This window comes from Rutidosis leptorrhynchoides, chromosome 9, assembly GCF_046630445.1.
Source record: "Rutidosis leptorrhynchoides isolate AG116_Rl617_1_P2 chromosome 9, CSIRO_AGI_Rlap_v1, whole genome shotgun sequence".
Taxonomy (NCBI): domain Eukaryota; kingdom Viridiplantae; phylum Streptophyta; class Magnoliopsida; order Asterales; family Asteraceae; genus Rutidosis; species Rutidosis leptorrhynchoides.
Genome location: NC_092341.1, coordinates 373,801,558 through 373,827,226, shown reverse-complemented (window position 1 = coordinate 373,827,226; position 25,669 = coordinate 373,801,558).

The window sequence follows — 25,669 nt, the reverse complement described above, 5'->3', positions numbered from 1 at the left end:
TATCATGTTAAATATAGTGTATCAATATCTTAATATGATACATATGTATTTAGTAGACGTTATCATAACGATAATCGTTATATATATCATTTCGAGTTTCTTAACTTAGTAATCTCATTTCTTATGTATATCACACATTATTAATATACTTAATGAGATACTTACTCATCATAATCTCATGTCAACCATATATATATATATATATATATATATATATATATATATATACCACAACATGTAGTTTTCACAATTTTGTAACGTTCGTGAATCGCCGGTCAACTTGGGTGATCAATTGTCTATATGAAACTTATTTCATTTAATCAAGTCTTAAAAAGTTTGATTGCTTAACACGTTGGAAACATTTAGTCATGTAAATATCAATCTCAATTAATATATATAAACATGGAAAAGTTCGGGTCACTACAGTACCTACCCATTAAATAAATTTCGTCCCGAAATTTTAAGCTGTTGAAGGTGTTGACGAATCTTCTGGAAATAGATGCGGGTATTTCTTCTTCATCTGATCTTCACGCTCCCAGGTGAACTCAGGTCCTCTACGAGCATTCCATCGAACCTTAACAATCGGTATCTTGTTTTGCTTAAGTCTCTTAACCTCACGATCCATTATTTCGACGGGTTCTTCAATGAATTGAAGTTTTTCATTGATTTGGATTTCGTTCAATGGAATAGTGAGATCTTCTTTAGCAAAACATTTCTTTAAATTCGAGACGTGGAAAGAGTTATGTACAGCCGCGAGTTGTTGAGGTAGCTCCAGTTGGTAAGCTACTGGTCCGACACGATCTATAATCTTGAATGGTCCAATGTACCTTGGATTTAGTTTCCCCCGTTTACCAAATCGAACAACGCCTTTCCAAGGTGAAACCTTAAGCATGACCATTTCTCCAATTTCAAACTCTATATCTTTTCTTTTACTGTCCGCGTAGCTCTTTTGTCGACTCTGGGCGGTTTTCAATCGTTCTTGAATTTGGATGATTTTCTCGGTAGTTTCTTGTATTATCTCCGGACCCGTAATTTGTCTATCCCCTACTTCATTCCAATAAATCGGAGACCTACACTTTCTACCATAAAGTGCCTCAAACGGCGTCATCTCAATACTAGAATGATAACTGTTGTTGTAGGAAAATTCTGCTAACGGTAGGTGTCGATCCCAACTGTTTCCGAAATCAATAACACATGCTCGTAGCATGTCTTCAAGCGTTTGTATCGTCATTTTGCTATGTCCATCAGTTTGTGGATGATAGGCAGTACTCATGTCTAGACAAGTCCCCAATTCTTGTTGCAACGTCTGCCAGAACCTTGAAACAAATCTACCATCCCTATCAGAGATAATAGAGACGGGTATTCCATGTCTGGAGACAACCTCCTTCAAATACAATCGCGCCAACTTCTCCATTTTGTCATCTTCTCTCATTGGCAGGAAGTGTGCTGACTTGGTGAGACGATCAACTATTACCCAAATAGTATCATAACCACTTGCAGTCCTTGGCAATTTAGTAATGAAATCCATGGTAATGTTTTCCCATTTCCATTCCGGGATTTCAGGTTGTTGTAGTAGACCTGATGGTTTCTGATGTTCAGCTTTGACCTTAGAACACGTCAAACATTCTCCTACATATTTAGCAATATCGGCTTTCATACCCGGCCACCAAAAGTGTTTCTTGAGATCTTTATACATCTTCCCCGCTCCGGGATGTATTGAATATCTGGTTTTATGTGCTTATTTAAGTACCATTTCTCTCACATCTCCAAACCTTGGTACCCAAATTCTATCAGCCCTATATCGGGTTCCGTCTTCCCAAATATTAAGATGTTTCTCTGATCCTTTGGGTATCTCATTCTTCAACTTTCCATCTTTTACAACTCCCTGTTGCGCCTCCTTTATTTGAGTAGTAAGGTTAGTACGAATAATTATATTCATAGCTTTTACCCGTACAGGTTCTCTGTACTTTCTATTCAAAGCGTCGGCTACCACATTCGCCTTCTCCGGGTGGTATCGAATCTCAAAATCATAATCATTCAACATTTCAATCCACCTGCGTTGTCTCATATTCAGTTGCTTCTGATTAAATATATGTTGGAGACTTGTGTGGTCGGTATATATAGTACTTTTGACCCTATATAAATAATGCCTCCAAGTCTTTAATGCAAAAACAACAGCACCCAATTCCAAATCGTGAGTTGTATGATTTTGCTCGTGAATCTTCAATTGTCTAGACGCATAAGCAATCACCTTCGTTCGTTGCATTAATACACATCCGAGACCTTTCTTTGATGCGTCACAATAAATCACAAAATCATCATTCCCTTCTGACAATGACAATATAGGTGCCGTAGTTAGCTTTTTCTTCAATAACTGAAATGCCTTCTCTTGTTCATCCTTCCATTCAAATTTCTTCCCTTTATGCGTTAATGCAGTCAAGGGTTTTGCTATTTTGGAGAAATCTTGGATGAATCTTCTGTAGTTACCAGCCAATCCTAAAAATTGATGTATATGCTTCGGAGTTTTTGGGGTTTCCCACTTTTCAACGGTTTCGATCTTTACCGGGTCCACCTGGATACCTTCTTTGTTCACTATGTGACCGAGGAATTGAACTTCTTCCAACCAAAATGCACACTTTGAAAACTTAGCGTACAGTTTTTCTTTTCTCAATACTTCTAGCACTTTTCTCAAATGTTCTTCGTGCTCTTGATCATTCTTTGAGTAAATAAATATGTCATCGATGATAACAATGACAAACTTGTCAAGATATGGCCCACACACTCGGTTCATAAGGTCCATGAACACAGCTGGTGCGTTAGTCAATCCAAACGGCATACCCATAAACTCATAATGACCATAACGCGTCCTAAAAGCAGTTTTTGGAATATCATCCTCCTTTACTCACATTTGATGATATCCAGAACGTAAATCGATTTTCGAATAAACCGACGAGCCTTGTAGTTGATCAAATAAGTCGTCAATTCTCGACAGTGGATAACGGTTTTTGATGGTAAGTTTATTCAACTCTCTGTAGTCAATACACAACCTAAATGTACCATCCTTCTTCTTGACAAACAAAACAGGAGCTCCCCATGGTGATGTGCTTGGTCGAATGAAACCACGTTCTAATAGTTCTTGCAGTTGGCTTTGCAGTTCTTTCATCTCGCTGGGTGCGAGTCTGTAAGGAGCACGAGATATTGGTGCAGCTCCTGGTACAAGATCTATTTGAAATTCAACAGATCGATGTAGAGGTAGTCCCGGTAATTCTTTCGGAAATACATCGGGAAATTCTTTTGAGACGGGAATATCATTGATGCTCTTTTCTTCAGTTTGTACTTTCTTGACGTGTGCTAGAACAGCATAGCAACCTTTTCTTATTAGTTTTTGTGCCTTCAAATTACTAATAAGATGTAGCTTCGTGTTGCCCTTTTCTCCGTACACCATTAAGGGTTCTCCTTCTTCTCGTACAATGCGAATTGCATTTTTGTAACATACGATCTCTGCTTTCATCTCCTTCAACCAGTCCATGCCAACTATTACATCAAAACTCCCTAACTCTACTGGTATCAAATCAATCTTAAATATTTCGCTACCCAGTTTAATTTCTCGATTCCGGCATATATAATCTGCTAAAATTAATCTACCGTTTGCTAATTCGAGTAAAAATTTACTATCCAACGGCGTCAATGGACAACTTAATTTAGCACAAAAATCTCTACTCATATAGCTTCTATCCGCACCCGAATCAAATAAAACGTAAGCAGATTTATTGTCAATAAGAAACGTACCCGTAACAAGCTCCGGGTCTTCCTGTGCCTCTGCCGCATTAATATTGAAAACTCTTTCGCGGCCTTGTCCATTCGTGTTCTCCTGGTTTGGGAAATTTCTAATAATGTGGCCCGGTTTTCCACATTTATAACAAACTACATTGGCATAACTTGCTCTGACACTACTTGCTCCGCCATTACTCGTTCTAACACCATTTGTTCCTTTCGTTCTGTTAACCCCTGGTCCGTAGACCTCACACTTCACCATGCTATGACCATTTCTTTTACACTTGTTGCAAAATTTGGTGCAGAACCCCGAGTGATACTTTTCACACCTTTGGCATAGCTGCTTCTGATTGTTGTTATTGTTGCGGTTGTTATTGTTGTTGGGATGATTGTTGTAGTTGTTGTTGTTGTTGTTGTGCCGTTTGTTGTAGTTGCAATTAATGTTGCGATTGTTGGGATAGTTGTTGTTGTTTTGGTGACTCTTATCACAGTTTTCCTCCCACTTTCTTTTGACTAGCTTCACGTTGGCCTCTTCGGCCGCCTGTTCTTTAATTCTTCCCTCAATCTGGTTTACTAGTTTGGGAGCCATTCTACATGCCTTTTGTATGGAGGCAGGCTCGTGTGAACTTATATCTTCTTGGATTCTCTCCGGTAACCCTTTCACAAATGCGTCGATCTTCTCTTTCTCATCTTCGAACGCTCTCGGACACAATAGGCACAATTCTGTGAATTGTCTTTCGTACGAAATAATATCGAATCCCTGTGTTCATAACCCTCTAAGTTCTGACTTGAGCTTATTGACCTCGGTTCTGGGACGGTACTTCTCGTTCATCAAGTGCTTGAATTCTGACCACGGTAGCGCGTAAGCAGCATCTTGTCCCACTTGCTCTAGATAGGTATTCCACCATGTTAACGCAATACCTGTGAAGGTATACGTAGCGTACTTCACTTTGTCTCCTTCAGCACACTTACTTATGGCAAACACCGATTCAACTTTCTCGGTCCACCGTTTCAATCCGATTGGTCCTTCGGTCCCATCAAATTCTGAAGGTTTGCAGGCAGTGAATTCCTTGTAGGAGCATCCTACACGATTTCTTGCGCCGTTAGATGTATTGCTAGATTCAGAGTTATTGTTGGTATGTAGCGCGGCTTGTACTGCGGCTATATTTAAAGCAAGAAAGGCACGAAATTCCTCTTCGCTCATATTCAAGGTGTGTCGAGTAGTCGGTGCCATTTCCTTCAAAATAGTCAAATGAAACAAGTTAATCATACAGAATATTAAGAGTAGTCAATAGTATCTCGTAGCATAATATGAACTCATTTATAAAAGCTTTTTCTTCATATTAGCGTTTTATAAGTTTAAATTCGGGTACTACCTACCCGTTAAGTTCATACTTAGTAGCTAATATACAATTCAACTACTATAATTCCATATGAAAAACTGATTATAATAATATATCACATACAAATATTCTTCAAACTTACAACTTCGCTATATTACATATAACATGAAATATAGTACACTATGATACAGGACAGTTTTGAAGATAAATCTAGTTAATACGCAAGTTGTTCAGCAAAGAAAATAAAGACACGTAATTCATAAGTCCAGAAACAAGTCATGCATTCTGGTTTTACTAAGACTACTTCCCATCCTTGGTCTTGTGGAAAATAACCGTTATGACCATTGGCTAGGCAGCATGTTGTAATGTCGTCAAAAGGACGAGGGTTTCGTAATGTCCAACAGCCCCGTAATAATCTAAAAACCTTATTTCTCACCCCAACTACTGAATCCGTCACTTGTGAGAAAGTTTTATTTAAAAGCTGCAATCCGATGTTCTTTTTCTCACTTTGGTAAGAAACGAACATCACTAACCCGTAAGCATAACATGCTTCTTTATGTTGCATGTTAGAAGCTCTTTCTAATTCACGAAATCCTATGTTGGGATATGTTGAGTCAAAATAGGTTCTTAACCCGTAGCGTAAAATTCTATTTGGGTTTCCCGCATTTAACGCTTTAAAGAAAACACGGCGTAACTTAAAGTCTCCCCAATGTGATATACCCCACCTATCAAAGGAAAGCCTTTTATAAACTAAGGCATTTCTGGAAAGTCTTTCAAATGTTTGACAAGTTAATTTCGCCATAACTAAATGTGCTGATGAATTCTGACCGACTCTAGACAAGATTTCCTCAATCATATCCTCTGGTAGGTCTTCTAAAATATTCGGTTGTCTACCCTTAACGTCCATTTTGTTTTTATACTGTAAAATAGACAAGGATTAGATTCGTAATAACAAATAATACAAGCAATTTTTACATATAACATAAAAGTACAAGCACACTACAATACATTTATTACACAACATGCTCACGCCCCTCTAATCTGAATCACTGGTTTCTTCTTCTTCGGACTTGGTTCTTTTTCCTAATCTTCTAGGGATATATGATGTTCCTCTAATACGAGTCGTCGTTTTCCACATTGGTTTAGAAAAACCTGGTGGTTTAGAGGTTCCCGGGTTATTGTCACGATATTGAAAATACGGGTGTTGACGGTACATATAAAGTTCATCGGGGTCGGAATCAGATTTCTCTATTTTGATGCCTTTTCCCTGGGTCGGGGTAATTTCTATAACATCATCGGAATCTTCATCAGGATCCGATTCATTGGAAAATTGGTAATTTTCCCAATATTTTGCTTCCTTAGCGGAAACACCATTGACCATTATTAACTTTGGTCCATTGGTTGAAGATTTTCTTTTATTTGACCGGTTTTCTGTGGTTCCTACTATTCCCCCCTCTGGAACCTCTTCTTCTTCTGGTTCCTCTTCTTCCGATTCCTCTTCTTCCGGTTCTATTTCCTCTTCTTCCGGTTCTTTGGGAACTTGTGAATCTTGCCAATATATATTCGACTCTTCGTTATTATTAGCTGAGTCAATGGGATTTGTGCTAGAGGTAGACATCTATCACACAATATCAAACATGTTAAGAGATTAATATATCACATAATATTTACATGTTAATAATATATAGTTTCCAACAAAAATGTTAAGCAATCATTTTTAAAGAAAATACGGTCGAAGTCTAGACTCACTAATACATCCTAACAAACTCGATAAGACACACTAATGCAAATTTCCTGGTTCTCTAAGACCAATGCTCGGATACCAACTGAAATCTCCCATTCATATTGATTATAAACGTTCCATATTAATTGATTTCGTTGCGAGGTTTTGACCTCTATATGAGACGTTTTTCAAAGACTGCATTCATTTTTAATTATCCAAACCAAAACAGCCCCCGGTTTCACTACGACGGCGTATATCCGATTTTATGGTATTCATCGTGTTTCCAGGTTTTAAATCATTAAGTTAGCATATCATATAGATATAGAACATGTGTTTAGTTGATTTTAAAAGTCAAGTTAGAAGGATTAACTTTTGTTTGCGAACAAGTTTAGAATTAACTAAACTATGTTCTAGTGATTACAAGTTTAAACCTTCGAATAAGATAGCTTTATATGTATGAATCGGATGATGTTATGAACATCATTACTACCTCAAGTTTTTTGGATAAAACTACTGAAAATGAGAAAAATGGATCTAGCTTCAAAGGATCCTTGGATGGCTTGAAAGTTCTTGAAGCAGAATCATGACACGAAAACAATTCAAGTAAGATTTTCACTCGAAATAAGATTGTTATAGTTGTAGAAATTGAATCAAAGTTTGAATATGAATATTACCTTGAATTAGAAAGATAACCTACTATAAATAACAAAGGTTCCTTGATCTTAGATGATTACTTGGAATGGATTAGAAAGCTTGGAAGTAGACTTGCAAACTTGGAAGTATTCTTGATTTTTATGAAACTATACTTATGGAATTTATGAAGAACACTTAGAACTTGAAGATGGAACTTGAGAGAGATCAATTAGATGAAGAAAATTGAAGAATGAAAGTATTTGTAGGTGTTTTTGGTCGTTGGTATATGGATTAGATATAAAGGATATGAAATTTTGTTTTCATGTAAATAAGTCATGAATGATTACTAATATTTTTGTAATTTTATGAGATATTTTATGCTAGTTGCCAAATGATGGTTCCCACATGTGTTAGGTGACTCACATGGGTTGCTAAGAGCTGATCATTAGAGTGTATATACCAATAGTACATACATTTAAAAGCTTTGTATTGTACGAGTATGAATACGGGTGCATACGAGTAGAATTGTTGATGAAACTGAATGAGGATGTATTTGTAAGAATTTTTGTTAAGTATAAGTACTTTGATATGTGTATTGAAGTCTTTCAAAAGTGTAAGAATACATATCAAAACACAACATGTATATACATTCTATTGGATTCGTTAAGTCTTCGTTAGTCGTTACATGTAAGTGTTGTTTTGAAACCTTTAAGTTAACGATCTCAATTAATGTTGTTAACCCAATGTTTATTATATCAAATGAGATGTTAAATTATTATATTATCATGATATTATGATGTATTAATATCTCTTAATATGATACATACATTAAAATATCGTTACAACGATAATCGTTACATATAAGTCTCGTTTCGTAATTCTTGAGTTAGTAGTTTTGTTTTTACATATGTAGTTCATTGTTAACACACTTAATGATATATTTAAATATCATTTTATCATGTTAAATATAGTGTATCAATATCTTAATATGATACATATGTATTTAGTAGACGTTATCATAACGATAATCGTTATATATATCATTTCGAGTTTCTTAACTTAGTAATCTCATTTCTTATGTATATCACACATTATTAATATACTTAGTTAGATACTTACTCATCATAATCTCATGTCAACCATATATATATATATATATATATATATATATATATATATATATATATATATATATATATATATATATATATATATATATATATATATATACCACAACATGTAGTTTTCACAATTTTGTAACGTTCGTGAATCGCCGGTCAACTTGGGTGATCAATTGTCTATATGAAACTTATTTCATTTAATCAAGTCTTAACAAGTTTGATTGCTTAACACGTTGGAAACATTTAGTCATGTAAATATCAATCTCAATTAATATATATAAACATGGAAAAGTTCGGGTCACTACAGTTGTTTGGTTAAAAACGAATTTGTGATTGATATTGGAAGTAAGTTCATGTATAAACTTGCAATTTGAGTGTATGTTGTGAATATGATGAAATTGATGTTATTTTTAGCTTTGAATCAAGCCATACACACTAGGTGTTTGATGAAATGCCTCAATGAAAATGTTTATGTGATTTAGTTAAACTTGTAAAGGAGAAAGTTTATATGTGAATTGTTGTTATTGTTGTAAGTAATGATATTTGGATAAATGATGATTTTAGGGTTGCTAGTAGTAGAGATGGGTTTATGCACATTTGATGTTTGATGAAAGTGTTGAAAGCTCTTGAAAGTTGTGATTTCGTTGAGTTATGTTATTGATGAAATTAGCTCATGTATAGGTGCTAATCAAGGCATAGGAGCTTCAAGTGATCAAGGAACCTCATTTAATCAAGGTGAGTTTATAGGGGGTAAATTGGGCGGGTCAAGAGTGGCTTAGTGTTCCCGGATTGCATCCGTGCAAGAGGGCAACGACTAAGTGCACTAGATGGATAGCTTAGATAGAATTATTAGGTTCGCCTAGTAATTATATCTATGGTTGATTATTAGCTTAGGCAAGGTCATTAAGCTTGCTTAGCGATCTTGTCTATGGTATGACTTAGCTTAGACACTTTGGGTGTCCATGTATGTATGTATGAATGTAATGTGATTAAGGTAGCTTAGGCATATATGTATGCCTATGGTTATGTTTAGCTTAGACATAATTACTAGGATTGGCCTTAGTAAGTTATGTCTATGGTAAGTAATGGATCGGATCCGAAAGTAAGTAAGCAACCATTTGGGTTGGAAAGGCTAAGTGAAGAAATGATTACGCTCAATGATATGTGCTACTTTATTTGCCTATAACTCACTAAGCGTAAAAGCTTACCCCCATGTTGTTTTATGTTTTTTTTATAGGAACGAAAGGACATCGAGAAGGTAAGGAGCCTATGTAAGGATAACGGAGCTTTGGTCATATAGTAAGTGGTAATGCAAGTCCCTATTTTGAATCTAGCTTTAATGATACCGCTTATCAACGCCAAGTCTTTTGTATTTGAAAATTATGTTTCTTTTAAGTTTTGGGACCAAATGGCATATTTAAAATGTGTAAATCCGTTGCTCTTGATTAAAAGATTTCCGTAATGTTTGACGATGTAGGAAATTGTTTTAATTAAGTTTGATTATGTATTATGTTGTTTAAATGTGTTGGGTAATGATGAGATGGTGAAAATGTGATTTTTGTATCAAGTTGCAGAACAGAACCAGCAATCGTGTAAGGTCGCGCCGCGACCCTATATGTCGCGCCGCGATTTATCAAAGATTTTGATTCCAGGAGGGCTGTTAAGCAGGATTGAATTCCTTTAAAAAGTCGCGCCGCGGCATATCACTTGGTCTGGGCGGTCACTCTTTTAAAAATAATAAAAATAATAAAAAAAAAATTTCTATCATTTAAGGGCGTTAAACTTAAACTCGTCCACAAGTGAAATTACTAAAGAGCCCTTCAAAATATCTGATTAAAAGGAACATAATCCGGCTACAGTGAACAGTGCATCACGCGCACCCCTATGTGTGCACTGAGCGCACCAAGCTCAGATCAGTCTCTGACCTCTGTTTAAATACACAAGGTCACCCACACTTCGTGTACCCTATTTACACTGCTGTACAATAATTTTTCGGGTCTTACAACTCTCCCCCACTTGAATCGGAGCGCGTCCTCGCTATCCAAGTCGCATGACAAGAGGGAAGATAAACCAACACGAACTCTTCAGGCTCCCATGTAAACTCGGAACCTTTACTACGACGCCATTGAACTTTAAAAGTTCTCACCTCTTAATTTCTCAACCTTTTGACCTTCTCATCGAGTATAGCAATCAGCTCCTCAATATACTCTAACTTATTGTTTAGCTCAATCTCGTCTAAAGGCACCCATGATGAATCATCTGCAAGACACTTACGGAGATGGGAAACATGAAATGTGTTATGGATCCCCGCAAGCTCTTCGAGTAATTCCAAACGATACGCAACTTCACCAACATGAGCTAAAATATTAAAAGGACCAATAAACCGAGGAGCTAACTTTCCCCATTTTCGAAACCGAATAACACCTTTCCATGGCGAAACTTTAAGCATCACCATGTCGCCTTCTTGGAACTCAATTTGTCGTCTACGCTTATCGGCATAAGATTTTTGTTTATCTTGAGCCTTTTTCAAATGAGTCCGAATCATAACAATCTTACTATTCGTCTCTAAAACCAAATCGGTACTCCCGATTTCTTTTTGACCCCCTTCGTCCCAACAAATCGGAGTTCAGTACCTCTGCCCATAAAGCATCTCGTAAGGTGGCATCCCGATACTAGTGTGATAACTATTATTGTACGAGAATTCCACCAAAGGTAAGTGCTCATTCCAACTACCACCGAAATCAATAATACACGCCCGTAACATATCCTCCAAAGTTTGATTCGTACATTCGGTTTGACTGTCCGTTTGAGGATGATACGCTGTGCTCAATTTCAATTGTGTACCCATATCTTCATGAAACTTCTCCCAAAACCGAGATGTGAAACGGGTATCTCGATCTGAAATAATATATATAGGAACCCCATGCCTTGATATCACTTCCTTGATAAACAACTTAGCCAAATTCTCCGACAATATAGCTTCCCAAATGGGAAGAAACAAAGCACTTTTCGTCAATCGATCAACTATCACCCAAATCGAATCAAATTGGGTTCTCACCATTTTTGGTAACTTTGTGATGAAATCCATGGTAATGTGCTCCCATTTCCATTTCGGAATTTCTAACGGTTGTAACTTACCATACGGATTTTGGTGTTCGGCTTTCACTTGCAAACACGTGACGCATTGTTCAACATACTTAACAACATCACGTTTCATGCCCGGCCACCAATACTCTCTCTTCAAATCAAGATACATTTTCGTCGCGCCCGGGTGAATGGAATACCTTGACTTATGTGCTTCATCAAGTAGCACTCATCGATGATCACTCATTTTAGGCACCCACACCCTTCCTTGAAAAGATAACAAACCATGCGGACCTAAGGTAATAAACTCCGTTTGTCCCACGATTCGTTCCTCATGCTTATTGTTAACAAAAGCTTCGATTTGAGTCTCACCAAGCTTTATAAGAAAATCGTTAGTAATAATCATGCGTAACGATCTTACTCGTATCGCCGGATGTTGACTCTTTCGACATAACGCATCCGCGACCACATTCACCTTACCTGGATGATAAAGTATTTCACAATCATAGTCTTTCACCACATCTATCCATCTACGCTGACGATAATTCAAATCTCATTGATCGAAAAGGTGTTTCAAACTCTTGTGATCCAAATAAATCGTACACTTGACACCGTACAAGTAATGGCGCCAAATTTTCAACGCATGAACCACTGCCGCCAACTCAAGATCATGAGTCGGATACCTCGTTTCGTGTTCCTTTAATTGTCGAGAGACAAAAGCGATAACTTTACCCCTTTGCATTAGAACACACCCGAGCCCATTTAAAGAAGCATCACAATAAACCGTCATGTCTTCTACCCCTTCCGGCAACACTAACACCGGAGCTTGATGTAGTGACCCGAACTTTTCCATGATTATATATTAATTGAAAAATTTATTTGCATGATTAAATGTTTCCAACATGTTAAGCAATCAAACTTGTTAAGACTTGATTATTTGAAATGAGTTTCATATAGACAATTGACCACCCAAGTTGACCGGCGATTCACGAACGTTAAAACTTGTAAAAACGACAAGACGATATATATATATATATATATATATATATATATATATATATATATATATATATATATATATATATATATATATATATATATATATATATATATATATATATATATATATATATGGATATACATATAGTTAACATGAGATTATGATAAGTAAGTATCTCCATAAGTATATTAACAATGAGTTATATACATAAAAATGAGACTACTAAGTTAAGAAACTCGAAACGATATATATAACGATTATCATTATTACAACGTCTTACTAAATACATATGTATCGTATTAAGATATTGTTACACTATATTTAACATGATAAAATGATAATTATATATATCATTAAGTATGTTAACAATGAACTACATATGTAAAACACGACTACTAACTTAAGAATTTTGAAACGAGGCATATATGTAACGATTATCGTTGTAACGACATTTTAATGTATATATATCATACTAAGATATATTCATACATCATAATATCATGATAATATAATAATTTAACATCTCATTAGATTTAATAAACAATGGGTTAACAATATTAAATGAGATCGTTAACTTAAAGGTTTCAAAACAACACTTACATGTAACGACTAACGATGACTTAACGACTCAGTTAAAATGTATATACATGTAGTGTATTTAGATGTATTAGTACACTTTTGAAAGACTTCAAGACACATATCAAAGTACTTCTAATTAACAAAAATGCTTACAATTGCATTCTCATTCATTTTCATCAACAATTCTACTCGTATGCAATCGTATTCGTACTCGTACAATACCCAGCTCCTAGACGTATATACTATTGGTATATACACATAATAATTCAGCTCTTAGCAGCCCTAGATAGTCAACAAACATGTGGAACCAATAATTAGACAACTAGCATGACTTATGAGCAAGGAAACAAAAACAAGAACTCCTTTTAACCCCACTCACCTTCACCACTCACCACCTACTCCATTTCACTTCCAATTTTCTTCCCAATTCTCTCTCAAAATACACACACTCTTCCATGAACGTCTAAGTTACTATTTTTCCAGCAAAAATCATCAAATACTAGCTTTGGTTATTACATATAATCATCATAAAAACAATTACTCTATAACACATCAAGAACACTTCCAAGTTTACAAGTTTACTTCCAAGTTTCCTAATCCATTCCAAGCAATCATCTAAGATCAAGAAACCTTTGTTATTTACAGTAGGTTATCTTTCTAAATCAAGGTAATTTTCATATTCAATCTTTGATTCAATTTCTATAACTATAACTATCTTAATTCGAGTAATAATCTTACTTGAACTTGTTTTTGTGTCATAATTCTATTTCAAGAACTTCCAAGCCATCAAAGATCCATTGAAGCTCAAGTAATTTTTTCATCATTTCTAGTAGGTTTACCTACTAAACTTGAGGTAGTAATGATGTTCATAACATCATTCGATTCATATATGTATAACTATCTTATTCGAAGATTTGAACATGTAATCACTAGAACATAGTTTAGTTAATTCTAAACTTGTTCGCAAACAAAGTTAATCCTTCTAACTTGACTTTTAAAATCAACTAAACACATGTTCTATATCTATATGATATGTTAACTCAATGATTTAAAACCTGGAAACACGAAAAACACCGTAAAACCGCAGGCAGTTTTGGGTTAGTTAATTAAAAACTATGATAAACTTTGATTTAAAAGTTGTTCTTCTGGAAAAATGATTTTTCTTATGAACATGAAACTATATCCAAAAATCATGGTTAAACTCAAAGTGGAAGTATGTTTTCCAAAATGGTCATGTAGACGTCGTTCTTTCGACTGAAATGACTACCTTTACAAAAACGACTTGTAACCTGTATTTCCGACTATAAACTTATACTTTTTCTGTTTAGATTCATAAACTTAAGTTCAATATAAAATCATAGCAACTTGAATCACTCAAAACGGATTCAAAACGAAAAAGTTATGGGTAAAACAAGATTGGATATTTTTGCTTGTTGTAACTACGTGAAAATTGGCAACAAATCTATATTAATCATATCCTAGCTAACTCATATTATATTATACATGTATTCTAATATATTATTTAATCTTGGGATACCATAGACACGTATGCAAATGTTTTGACATATCATATCGACCCATGTATATATATTATTTGGAACAACCATAGACACTCTATATGCAGTATTGTTGGAGTTAGCTATACAGGGTTGAGGTTGATTCCAAAAATATATATACTTTGAGTTGTGATCTAGCCTGAGACATGTATACACTGGGTCGTGGATTGATTCAAGATAATATATATCGATTTATTTCTGTACATCTAACTGTGGACAACTAGTTGTAGGTTACTAACGAGGACAGGTGACTTAATAAACTTAAAACAGTAAAACGTATTAAAAATGTTGTAAATATATTTTGAACATACTTTAATATATATGCACATATTTGTTATAGGTTCGTGAATCGACCAGTGGCCAAGTCTTACTTCCCGACGAAGTAAAAATCTGTGAAAGTGAGTTATAGTCCCACTTTTAAAATCTAATATTTTGGGATGAGAATACATGCAGTTTTATAAATGTTTTATGAAATAGACACAAGTAAATGAAACTACATTATATGGGTGAATGATCGAAGCCGAATATGCCCCTTTTTGCTTGGTAACCTAAGAATTAGTAAACCGATCTACTAATTGACGCGAATCCTAAAGATAGATCTATTGGGCCTAACGAACCCCATCCATGGTTGCGGATGCTTTATACTTCGATGTTGTTTTATCATGTCCGATGGATGTCCCGGAATGATAGGGGATATTCTTATATGCATTTTGTTAATGTCGATTACCAGGTGTTCACCATATGAATGATTTTTATGCATGCATGTTGTTTACAAGAAATGGAAATATGAAATCTTGTGATCTATTAATAAGAATTGATAAATATATAGGCTAAACATATAACTCACCAACATTTTTGTTGACGTTTTAAGCATGTTTATTCTTAGGTGATTGTTAAGAGCTTCGGCTGTTGCATACTAAATTATGGACAAGATTTGGTGTTCATGCTTGTATAATATTGTTTAAAACTGCATTTGAAGACTTATGTTTATGTGTAATATTATTGTAAACCATTATGTAATGGTCGTGTGAATTTTAAAGGTTATGGTTTGTTTTAAAATCGAATGCAGTCTTTGAAAAATGTCTCATATAGAGGTCAAAACCTCTCAACAAAATCAATTAATATGGAACGTTTATAATCAATATGAACGGGAAATTTTAGTTGGTATCCGAGCGTTGGTCTTAGAGAACCAGAAATTTGCATTAGTGTGTCTTATCGAGTTTGTTAGGATACATTAGTGAGTCTGGACTTCGACCGTGTTTTCTTTTAAAACGATTGCTTAACACTTTTGTTGGAAACTACAAATTGTAACATGTAAATATTATGTGATATATTAATCTCTTAACATGTTTGATATTGTGTGATAGATGTTTACCTCTAGTACAAATCCCATCGACTCACCTAATAATAATGAAGAGTCGAATATATTTTGGGAAGATTCACAAATTCCAGAAGAGGAACAGGAAGAGGAGGAACCAGAAGAAGAGGAACCGGAAGAGGAGGAACCGGAAGAAGAAGAGGTTCCGGAGGAAGAAATATTGATACCTACAGTAAATCGATTAAATAAAAGAAAATCCTCAACCAACGGACCAAAGTTAAAAATGGTCAATGGTGTTTCCATCGAGGAAGCAAAATATTGGGAAGATTACCAATTTTCCGATGAATCGGATCCCGATGAGGATTCCGATGATGTTATTGAAATTACCTCGACCCAATTTAATAAAGCAAAAGAAAATAATAAGGGAAAAAGTGTAAAAATAGAGAAACCTGATTCCAACCCCGATGAGATTTATATGTATCGGCAACCTCTGTATATTTCTAAATTGTAACAATAACCCGGTAACCTCTAAACCATCAGGTTTTTCTAAACCATTATGGAAAACGACGGCTCGTATTAGAGGAACATTATATATCCCTAGAAAATTAGGAAAACGAACCAAGTCCGAAGAAGAAGAAACCAGTTATTCAGATTAGGGAGTTGTAATCATGTTGTGTATTATATGTATTGTAGTGTGCTTGTACTTTTATGTTCTATGTAAAAATTGCTTGTATTGTTTGTTAATTATCTTTTATGAATCTAATCCTTGTCTATTTTACAGTATAAAAATAAAATGGACGTTAAGGGTAGACAACCGAATATTTTAGAAGACCTACCAGAGGATATGATTTAGGAAATCTTGTCTAGAGTCGGTCAGAATTCATCAGCACATTTAGTTATGGCGAAATTAACTTGTCAAACATTTGAAAGACTTTCCAGAAATGCCTTAGTTTACAAAAGGCTTTCCTTTGATAGGTGGGGTATATCGCATTGGGGAGACCGTAAGTTACGCCGTGTTTTCTTTAAAGCGTTAAATGCGGGGAACCCAAATGCAATTTTACGCTACGGGTTAAGAACCTATTTTGACTCAACATATCCCAACATAGGATTTCGTGAATTAGAAAGAGCTTCTAACATGCAACATAAAGAATCATGTTATACTTACGGGTTAGTGATGTTCGCTTCTCACCAAAGTAAGAAAAAGAACATCGGATTACAACTATTAAATGAAACATTCTTACAAGTGACGGATTCAGTAGTTGGGGTGAGAAACAAGGTTTTTAGATTATTACGAGGCTGTTGGACATTACGAAACCCTCGTCCTTTTGACGACATTACAACATGCTGCCTAGCCAATGGGCATAACGGTTACTTTCCACAAGACCAAGGATGGGAAGTCGTCTTAGTAAAACCAGAATGCATGACTTGTTTCTGGACTTATGAATTACGTGTCTTTATTTCTTTTGCTGAACAACTTGCGTATTAACTAGAATTGCCTTTATAGCTGCCGAGTAGCAAAGATATTATGTGCTATATTTCATCCTATATGTATAATAGTGGTATTGTATGTTTGTAAAATATTGTATAAAAGTTTGAACGCGAAATATTATTGTAATAAATTTTTCATATAGAATCGTAGTAGTTGAATTGTATAATAGCTACTAAGTATGAACTTAACGGGTAGGTACTGAAATGTCCCGTTCTTATTGATTAAAAACGTTCCATATTAATTGATTTCGTTGCGAGGTTTTGACCTCTATATGAGACGTTTTTCAAAGACTGCATTCATTTTAAAACAAACCATAACCTTTATTTCATCAATAAAGGTTTAAAAAGCTTTACGTAGATTATCAAATAATGATAATCTAAAATATCCTGTTTACACACGACCATTACATAATGGTTTACAATACAAATATGTTACAACAAAATAAGTTTCTTGAATGCAGTTTTTACACAATATCATACAAGCATGGACTCCAAATCTCGTCCTTATTTAAGTATGCGACAGCGGAAGCTCTTAATAATCACCTGAGAATAAACATGCTTAAAACGTCAACAAAAATGTTGGTGAGTTATAGGTTTAACCTATATATATCAAATCGTAACAATAGACCACAAGATTTCATATTTCAATATACATCCCATACATAGAGATAAAAATCATTCATATGGTGAACACCTGGTAACCGACATTAACAAGATGCATATATGAGAATATCCCCATCATTCCGGGACACCCTTCGGATATGATATAAATTTCGAAGTACTAAAGCATCCGGTACTTTGGATGGGGCTTGTTGGGCCCGATAGATCTATCTTTAGGATTCGCGTCAATTAGGGTGTCTGTTCCCTAATTCTTAGATTACCAGACTTAATAAAAAGGGGCATATTCGATTTTGATAATTCAACCATAGAATGTAGTTTCACGTACTTGTGTCTATTTTGTAAATCATTTATAAAACCTGCATGTATTCTCATCCCAAAAATATTAGATTTTAAAAGTGGGACTATAACTCACTTTCACAGATTTTTTTACTTCGTCGGGAAGTAAGACTTGGCCACTGGTTGATTCACGAACCTATAACAATATATACATATATATCAAAGTATGTTCAAAATATATTTACAACACTTTTAATATATTTTGATGTTTTAAGTTTATTAAGTCAGCTGTCCTCGTTAGTAACCTACAACTAGTTGTCCACAGTTAGATGTACAGAAATAAATTGATAAATATTATCTTGAATCAATCCACGACCCAGTGTATACGTATCTCAGTATTGATCACAACTCAAACTATATATATTTTGGAATCAACCTCAACCCTGTATAGCTAACTCCAACATTCACATATAGAGTGTCTATGGTTGTTCCGAAATATATATAGATGTGTCGAAATGATAGGTCGAAACATTGTATACGTGTCTATGGTATCTCAAGATTACATAATATATAATACAAGTTGATTAAGTTATGGTTGGAATAGATTTGTTACCAATTTTCACGTAGCTAAAATGAGAAAAATTATCCAATCTTGTTTTACCCATAACTTCTTCATTTTAAATCCGTTTTGAGTGAATCAAATTGCTATGGTTTCATATTGAACTCTATTTTATGAATCTAAACAAAAAAAGTATAGGTTTCTAGTCGGAAAAATAAGTTACAAGTCGTTTTTGTAAAGGTAGTCATTTCAGTCGAAAGAACGACGTCTAGATGACCATTTTAGAAAACATACTTCCACTTTGAGTTTAACCATAATTTTTGGATATAGTTTCATGTTCATAATAAAAATCATTTTCTCAGAATAACAACTTTTAAATCAAAGTTTATCATAGTTTTTAATTAACTAACCCAAAACAGCCCGCGGTGTTACTACGACGGCGTAAATCCGGTTTTACGGTGTTTTTCGTGTTTCCAGGTTTTAAATCATTAAGTTAGCATATCATATAGATATAGAACATGTGTTTAGTTGATTTTAAAAGTCAAGTTAGAAGGATTAACTTTGGTTTGCGAACAAGTTTAGAATTAACTAAACTATGTTCTAGTGATTACAAGTTTAAACCTTCGAATAAGATAGCTTTATATGTATGAATCGAATGATGTTATGAACATCATTACTACCTTAAGTTCCTTGGATGAACCTACTGGAAAAGAGAAAAATGGATCTAGCTTCAATGGATCCTTGGATGGCTCAAAGTTCTTGAAGCAAAATCATGACACGAAAACAAGTTCAAGTAAGATCATCACTTGAAATAAGATTGTTATAGTTATAGAAATTGAACCAAAGTTTGAATATGATTATTACCTTGTATTAGAATGATAACCTACTGTAAGAAACAAAGATTTCTTGAGGTTGGATGATCACCTTACAAGATTGGAAGTGAGCTAGCAAACTTGAAAGTATTCTTGATTTTATGAAACTAGAACTTTTGGAATTTATGAAGAACACTTAGAACTTGAAGATAGAACTTGAGAGAGTTCAATTAGATGAAGAAAATTGAAGAATGAAAGTGTTTGTAGGTGTTTTTGGTCGTTGGTGTATGGATTGGATATAAAGGATATGTAATTTTGTTTTCATGTAAATAAGTCATGAATGATTACTCATATTTTTGTAATCTTATGAGATATTTCATGCTAGTTGCCAAATGATGGTTCCCACATGTGTTAGGTGACTCACATGGGCTGCTAAGAGCTGATCATTGGAGTGTATATACTAATAGTACATACATCTAAAAGCTGTGTATTGTACGAGTACGAATACGGGTGCATACGAGTAGAATTGTTGATGAAACTGAACGAGAATGTAATTGTAAGCATTTTTGTTAAGTAGAAGTATTTTGATAAGTGTATTAAAGTCTTTCAAAAGTGTATAAATACATATTAAAACACTACATGTATATACATTTTAACTGAGTCGTTAAGTCATCGTTAGTCGTTACATGTAAGTGTTGTTTTGAAACCTTTAGGTTAACGATCTTGTTAAATGTTGTTAACCCAATGTTTATAATATCAAAAGAGATTTTAAATTATTATATTATCATGATATTATGATGTACGAATATCTCTTAATATGATATATATACATTAAATGTCGTTACAACGATAAACGTTACATATATGTCTCGTTTCAAAATCATTAAGTTAGTAGTCTTGTTTTTACATATGTAGTTCATTGTTAATATAATTAATGATATGTTTACTTATCATAATATCATGTTAACTATATATATAACCATATATATGTCATCATATAGTTTTTTTACAAGTTTTAACGTTCGTGAATCACCGGTCAACTTGGGTGGTCAATTGTCTATATGAAACCTATTTCAATTAATCAAGTCTTAACAAGTTTGATTGCTTAACATGTTGGAAACATTTAATCATGTAAACATCAATCTCAATTAATATATATAAACATGGAAAAGTTCGGGTCACTACAGTACCTACCCGTTAAATAAATTTCGTCCCGAAATTTTAAGCTGTTGAAGGTGTTGACGAATCTTCTGGAAATAGATGCGGGTATTTCTTCTTCATCTGATCTTCACGCTCCCAGGTGAACTCGGGTCCTCTACGAGCATTCCATCGAACCTTAACAATTGGTATCTTGTTTTGCTTAAGTCTTTTAACCTCACGATCCATTATTTCGACGGGTTCTTCGATGAATTGAAGTTTTTCGTTGATTTGGATTTCATCTAACGGAATAGTGAGATCTTCTTTAGCAAAACATTTCTTCAAATTCGAGACGTGGAAAGTGTTATGTACAGCTGCGAGTTGTTGAGGTAACTCAAGTCTGTAAGCTACTGGTCCGACACGATCAATAATCTTGAATGGTCCAATATACCTTGGATTTAATTTCCCTCGTTTACCAAATCGAACAACGCCTTTCCAAGGTGCAACTTTAAGCATGACCATCTCTCCAATTTCAAATTCTATATCTTTTCTTTTAATGTCAGCGTAGCTCTTTTGTCGACTTTGGGCGGTTTTCAACCGTTGTTGAATTTGGATGATCTTCTCGGTAGTTTCTTGTATAATCTCCGGACCCGTAATCTATCTATCCCCCACCTCACTCCAACAAATCGGAGACCTGCACTTTCTACCATAAAGTGCTTCAAACGGCGCCATCTCAATGCTTGAATGGTAGCTGTTGTTGTAGGAAAATTCTGCTAACGGTAGATGTCGATCCCAACTGTTTCCGAAATCAATAACACATGCTCGTAGCATGTCTTCAAGCGTTTGTATCGTCCTTTCGCTCTGCCCATCAGTTTGTGGATGATAGGCAGTACTCATGTCTAGACGAGTTCCTAATGCTTGCTGTAATGTCTGCCAGAATCTTGAAATAAATCTGCCATCCCTATCAGAGATAATAGAGATTGGTATTCCATGTCTGGAGACGACTTCCTTCAAATACAGTCGTGCTAACTTCTCCATCTTGTCATCTTCTCTTATTGGTAGGAAGTGTGCTGATTTGGTGAGACGATCAACTATTACCCAAATAGTATCAAAACCACTTGCAGTCCTTGGCAATTTAGTGATGAAATCCATGGTAATGTTTTCCCATTTCCATTCCGGGATTTCGGGTTGTTGAAGTAGACCTGATGGTTTCTGATGCTCAGCTTTGACCTTAGAACACGTCAAACATTCTCCTACGTATTTAGCAACATCGGCTTTCATACCCGGCCACCAAAAATGTTTCTTGAGATCCTTGTACATCTTCCCCGTTCCAGGATGTATTGAGTATCTGGTTTTATGAGCTTCTCTAAGTACCATTTCTCTCATATCTCCAAATTTTGGTACCCAAATCCTTTCAGCCCTATACCGGGTTCCGTCTTCCCGAATATTAAGATGCTTCTCCGATCCTTTGGGTATTTCATCCTTTAAATTTCCCTCTTTTAAAACTCCTTGTTGCACCTCCTTTATTTGAGTAGTAATGTTATTATGAATCATTATATTCATAGATTTTACTCGAATGGGTTCTCTATCCTTCCTGCTCAAGGCATCGGCTACCACATTTGCCTTCCCCGGGTGGTAACGAATCTCAAAATCGTAATCATTCAATAATTCAATCCACCTACGCTGCCTCATATTCAGTTGTTTCTGATTAAATATGTGTTGAAGACTTTTGTGGTCGGTATATATAATACTTTTGACCCCATATAAGTAGTGCCTCCAAGTCTTTAATGCAAAAACAACCGCGCCTAATTCCAAATCATGCGTCGTATAATTTTGTTCGTGAATCTTCAATTGTCTAGACGCATAAGCAATCACCTTCGTTCGTTGCATTAATACACAACCGAGACCTTGCTTTGATGCGTCACAATAAATCACAAAATCATCATTCCCTTCAGGCAATGACAATATAGGTGCCGTAGTTAGCTTTTTCTTCAATAACTGAAACGCTTTCTCTTGTTCATCATTCCATTCAAATTTCTTCCCTTTATGCGTTAATGCAGTCAAGGGTTTTGCTATTCTGGAAAAGTCTTGGATGAACCTTCTGTAGTAACCAGCTAGTCCTAAAAACTGGCGTATGTGTTTCGGAGTTTTCGGGGTTTCCCACTTTTCAACAGTTTCTATCTTTGCCGGATCCACCTTAATACCTTCTTTGTTCACTATGTGACCGAGGAATTGAACTTCTTCCAACCAAAATGCACACTTTGAAAACTTAGCGTACAATTCTTCCTTCCTCAATACTTCTAACACCTTTCTCAAATGTTCACCGTGTTCTTGGTCATTCTTTGAGTAAATAAGTATGTCATCAATGAAAACAATGACAAACTTGTCAAGGTATGGTCCACACACTCGGTTCATAAGGTCCATGAACACAGCTGGTGCATTAGTTAAACCAAACGGCATGACCATAAACTCGTAATGACCGTAACGTGTTCTGAAAGCAGTCTTTGGAATATCATCTTCTTTCACCCGCATTTGATGATACCCGGAACGTAAGTCAATCTTTGAATAAACAGACGAGCCTTGTAGTTGATCAAATAAGTCGTCGATTCTCGGTAGTGGGTAGCGGTTCTTGATGGTAAGTTTGTTCAACTCTCGGTAGTCGATACACAACCTGAATGTACCATCTTTCTTCTTGACAAACAAAACAGGAGCTCCCCACGGTGATGTGCTTGGTCGAATGAAACCACGCTCTAAAAGTTCTTGTAATTGGCTTTGCAGTTCTTTCATCTCGCTGGGTGCGAGTCTGTAAGGAGCACGAGCTATTGGTGCAGCTCCTGGTACAAGATCTATTTGAAATTCAACGGATCGATGTGGGGGTAATCCCGGTAATTCTTTCGGAAATACATCGGGAAATTCTTTTGCAATGGGAACATCATTGATGCTCTTTTCTTCAGTTTGTACTTTCTCGACGTGTGCTAGAACAGCATAGCAACCTTTTCTTATTAGTTTTTGTGCCTTCAAATTACTAATAAGATGTAGCTTCGTGTTGCCCTTTTCTCCGTACACCATTAAGGGTTTTCCTTTTTCTCGTATAATGCGAATTGCATTTTTGTAACAAACGATCTCCGCTTTCACTTCTTTCAACCAGTCCATACCGATTATCACATCAAAACTCCCTAACTCTACTGGTATCAAATCAATCTTAAATGTTTCGCTAACCAGTTTAATTTCTCGATTCCGACATATATTATCTGCTGAAATTAATTTACCATTTGCTAATTCGAGTAAAAATTTACTATCCAAAGGCGTCAATGGACAACTTAATTTAGCACAAAAATCTCTACTCATATAGCTTCTATCCGCACCCGAATCAAATAAAACGTAAGCAGATTTATTGTCAATAAGAAACGTACCCGTAACAAGCTCCGGGTCTTCCTGTGCCTCTACCGCATTAATATTGAAAACTCTTCCATGGCCTTGTCCATTCGTGTTCTCCTGGTTCGGGCAATTTCTAATAATGTGGCCTGGTTTTCCACATTTATAACAAACTACATTGGCATAACTTGCTCCGACACTACTTGCTCCGCCATTACTCGTTCCGACACCATTTGTTCCTTTCGTTCTATTAACCCCTGGTCCGTAGACCTCACACTTCGCCGCGCTATGACCATTTCTTTTACACTTGTTGCAAAATTTGGTGCAGAATCCCGAGTGATTCTTTTCACACCTTTGGCATAGTTGCTTCTGATTGTTGTTGTTGTTGCGGTTATTATTGTTGTTGGGATGATTGTTGTAGTTGCTGTTGTTGTTGTTGTTGTTGTTGTTGTTGTTGTTGTTGGGCCGTTTGTTGTAGTTGCGATTGATGTTGCGATTGTTGGGATAATTGTTGCGATTATTGTTGTAATTGCTGTTGTTGTTGTATTGGTGATTCTTATCACCGTTTTCCTCCCACTTTCTTTTGACTTGCTTCACATTGGCCTCTTCAGCAGTCTGTTCTTTAATTCTTTCTTCAATCTGGTTCACTAGTTTGTGATCCATTCTACATGCCTGTTGTATGGAGGCGGGCTCGTGTGAACTTATATCTTCTTGGATTCTTTCCGGTAATCCTTTCACAAACGCGTCGATCTTCTCTTCCTCATCTTCGAATGCTCCCGGACACAATAGGCACAATTCTGTGAATCGTCTTTCGTACGTGGTAATATCAAATCCTTGGGTTCGTAACCCTCTAAGTTCTGTCTTGAGCTTATTGACCTCGGTTCTGGGACGGTACTTCTCGTTCATCAAGTGCTTGAATGCTGACCACGGTAGTGCGTACGCATCGTCTTGTCCCACTTGCTCTAGATAGGTATTCCACCATGTTAACGCAGAACCTGTGAAGGTATGCGTAGCGTACTTTACTTTGTCCTCTTCAGTACACTTACTTATGGCAAACACCGATTCGACCTTCTCGGTCCACCGTTTCAATCCGATTGGTCCTTCGGTTCCATCAAATTCCAAAGGTTTGCAGGCAGTGAATTCTTTGTAGGTGCATCCTACACGATTTCCTGTACTGCTAGATCCAAGGTTATTGTTGGTATGTAGCGCAGCCTGTACTGCGGCTATGTTTGAAGCTAGAAAAGTACGGAATTCCTCTTCATTCATATTC